General features: G+C 56.2%; 1 non-coding gene across 1 annotated transcript; it reads left to right on the top strand.

Moving 5' to 3' along the window:
* The first annotated feature begins 465 nt into the window (after window positions 1–465).
* LOC139359706 (U2 spliceosomal RNA) lies at window positions 466–656 on the top strand. The gene has a single exon (XR_011616070.1). It is a non-coding gene; the product is annotated as a U2 spliceosomal RNA (small nuclear RNA).
* The last annotated feature ends 3,052 nt before the right edge of the window (window positions 657–3,708 follow it).

The following is a 3,708-nucleotide window of genomic DNA, read 5'->3' as shown; positions in this document are numbered from 1 at the left end:
CCGCCCGGGCTCCTGCCCTGGGACCTCGTCTTTCTCCAGGAAAACGTGGACGGCTCTCCGCCGAGCGGTCTCTTCCACAGACCCCTCTCGCCTTCGCCCCCAGTCTCCTTCGGTTCTGTCTTCGCGCCGGCTGGATAGAAACCAGGAAGTCGCCCCCAGCGGAGCCCCGGCTCCCCCACGCAGAGGCGGCCCCCGGGGGCGGAGTCAACCGCGGAGGCCGCGCCCTCCGTGAAAGGGCGGGGTATGCAAATTGGAAATGAAAGCCCGGGAACGCCGGATCCAAGCACGGGTGTAAGATTTCCCTTTTCAAAGGTGGAGAATAAGAAATGAGCCCGAGTGTGTAACGGCGTCCATAGTGGGGTGGACGAGACAGAGGGGATGGGGCAAGGAGCGCGGGTGGGGCTCTCACCGCGACTTGAATGTGGATGAGAGTGGGACGGTGACGGCGGGCGCGAAGGCGACGGCATCGCTTCTCGGCCTTTTGGCTAAGATCAAGTGTAGTATCTGTTCTTATCAGTTTAATATCTGATACGTCCTCTATCCGAGGACAATATATTAAATGGATTTTTGGAGCAGGGAGATGGAATAGGAGCTTGCTCCGTCCACTCCACGCATCGACCTGGTATTGCAGTACCTCCAGGAACGGTGCACCCCCTCCGGGGATACAACGCGTTTGCTAAAAGTAGAAGGGACGAGAGAGACGGAGACAGAGAGAGAAAGAGAGCATGGGCGGGGCGGCTTGCACGCCAAGCGTCTGTGATACGCCGTCTTGCCGGCTCGGCTCAACTGCTCGTTGGAGTACCGTGGGGTTTCTGACCTGCGGGCGGCAGACGGTAGGCCTTGCGGCACGCTTCCATTTACGCTGTGACGGCAGCGCTTTGGGAAGGCTACGACCCCCCCGCAGCCGACTGACTACTCCCTTGGAGGTCGTTAGATCTCAGCTTGGCAGTCGAGTGGTGGTGACCTTTTAAGGGAATGGGATCCACCCGGAATTGAACTCACTCCCTTCCTTCCTCTCTCTCTCTCTCTCTCACTGTCTCTCTCTCTCTCTCTCTCTCTCTCTCTCTCTCTCTCTCTCTCTCTCTCTCTCTCTGTCTCTCTCTCTCTCTCTCTCTCTGTCTCCCCCCCTCCTTTTTGGTATCCCCCCTCCGCCCCCCCACAAGTTCTGGGGTACATGTGCAGGACGTGCACGTTTGGAACATAGGTGTACGTGTGCCACGGTGCTCTGCTGCACCTATCAACCAGTCATCTAGGTTTGAAGCCCTGCATGCGTTGGGTATTTGTTCGAATGCTCTCTCTCCCCTTGCACCCCACGCCCCGCCAGGGCCCGGTGTGTGATGTTCCCCTTCCTGTGTCCATGTGTTCTCACCGTTCAACTCCCACTTAGGAGTGAGAACGTGCGGTGTTTGGGTTTCGGTTCCTGTGTCGGTCTGCTGAGAATGAAGGACATGAACTCATCCTTTTTTATGGCTGCCTAGTAATTCCATGGTGTATACGTGCCACGTTTTCCTTATCCAGCCTATCGTTGATGGGCATTCGAGTTGGTTCCAAGTCTTTGCTACTGTAAATCAACATACGTGTCCATGTGTCCTTCTAGTAGGAACTTCTTCCTCTTCGGCCCGCTGAGTAGCTGGCACTTGAAGGCAGGTGCCAACGCACCGGCGACACGCTTCCGTGTTTGCCCAGGAAAAACTGCGGTGCAGGTAATATAAGCCATGTATCGGGGAACGCACAGGAGCAGAACTCGAGTCCAAGCATCGTGGCTCCGCCGTTCATGCTTGATGCATCTGTAGGCTCCGTTCTAGGTATGCACATCGTTTACGGGATCAGCCACCGGCAGTTGCCTTGCAACCGTGATGACAAATCTCTGCCGGCTCTTTTGGGTCTCATCCCTGTATCTATAAATTGCATCCCAACATAAAGATCGGAATGTTCCTTTTGCTGGCCCAATCTCTCACCCTTTCCAAACTCCAGAAATCTTGTCTGTCCTCCGCAAAACTCCCCCTGCTTCTTTCTCTGAAGGCGGTCTTCAGGCCGGGCACACTGGGAGGATCGCCGGAGCCCGGAAGGCCGCAGCGAGGTGAGGTGAGATCACACCATTGCACTGCAGCCCCGGCTGCAGAGCCGGAGCCCCGTCTCGAAACAAACAAACAAACAAACACACAAAAAGAAAGAGCCCAGGCAACCTAGTGAAACCCTGTTCGGGCTGGGGCGTATCTGCACCCCAGCTATTCCAGAGGCTGAGGCAGGAGGATGGATGGAGGCTGGGAGGTGGGTGCTGCACTGAGCAGTGACTGCACCGCTGCACTCCAGCCTGGGTGACAGAGCCAGACCCCATCCCAAATCAATAAACATAAAAATAAAGGAACCAGTTTGTAGAAAGCGGGAGAGGGTCCCATTGAACTTGAAGCCTTCAGGCTACAGCTGCGGCTGGACAGGTTGGAGCAGCAGGCTGGAGCAGTGGCCATCTTGGCAGGGATCATTGACCCTGATCTATCATCGGGAGGAGGAAGAGCTGATCTCATGCAGGGAGGGCAGGTGGACTACGTGTGGACTCTGGTGATCTGTTTGGGTGCCAGGTGTTGCTCCCAGGGCCACCTGTAACTGTGAATGTGCGGGAACCCTGACTTGAGAAGGGCGTGGCCACGGCGAGCCTCGGCCCCTCAGGGATGAGAGTTTGGTTCACGGTACCCAGGGAAACCACCAGCATCGGCAGAGGTGATAGCTGAGGAGGAGGGGGGATTTGGAGGAGAGACACAGGATGAGTAGCAGGGGCAGCCCTGTGATCAACAACTGCTGCAAGAGGGGCCGTTTGTTCGACTCACTAGTCTTCTGCGGCTCTATGCAGTACTGAAGAGCAGAAGACAGAAGACACAAAGACCACAAAAATTAGCCGGGCGTGGTGCTGTGCGTCCATAATCCCAGCTACTCGGGAGGCTGAGACAGGAGAATCGCTTGAACCCGGGCGGCGGAAGTTTCAGCGAGCCTAGATCACGCCATTCCAGTCCAACCTGAGCATTCGAGCGAGACTCTTATCTCAGAAAATAAAGACAGAATTAAAGAGCCCGGTGCGGTGGCTTACATCTGTGATCCCAGCGCTTTGGGAGGCCCAGGCGGGCGGATCGCCTGAGGTCAGGAGCTCGAGACCAGCCTGGCCAACGTGGCGAAAGCCCCGGAAAAAATACAAAAATCAGCCAGGCGTGGTGGCCTACACCTGTAATCCCAGTTACCCGGGAGGCTGACGCAGGAGAATCGCTGGAACCCGGGAGGTAGAGGCTGCACTGAGCTGAGATCGTGCCACTGCACTCCAGGCTGAGTGACAGAGCAAGACTTTGTCTCAAGAAAACACAAGACAAAACAAAACAAAACAAAACAAAACAAAAACAAACAAACAGCAACAAAAAACCCGGGCGCGGTGGCTCACGCCTGTAATCCCAACACTTTGGGAGGCGGCAGCTGGGCAGATCACCAGAGGTAGGGAGTTGGAGACCAGCCTGACCAACATGGAGAAAGCCCGTCTGTACTAAAAGTACAAACTTAGCCGGGCGTGGTGGCGCATGCCTGTAGTCCCAGCTACTCGGGAGGCTGAGGCAGGAGAATCGCCTGAACCCGGGAGGCGGAGGGTGCGGTGAGCCCAGATCGCGCCATTGGACTCCAGCCTGGGTAACAAGAGCGGAACCTCCGTCAGAAAAAAGAAAAAAAAAAGGA

The sequence above is a fragment of the Macaca nemestrina genome, chromosome 17, assembly GCF_043159975.1.
Source record: "Macaca nemestrina isolate mMacNem1 chromosome 17, mMacNem.hap1, whole genome shotgun sequence".
NCBI classification, from domain to species: domain Eukaryota; kingdom Metazoa; phylum Chordata; class Mammalia; order Primates; family Cercopithecidae; genus Macaca; species Macaca nemestrina.
This window is presented reverse-complemented; position numbering and strand designations above follow the sequence as displayed.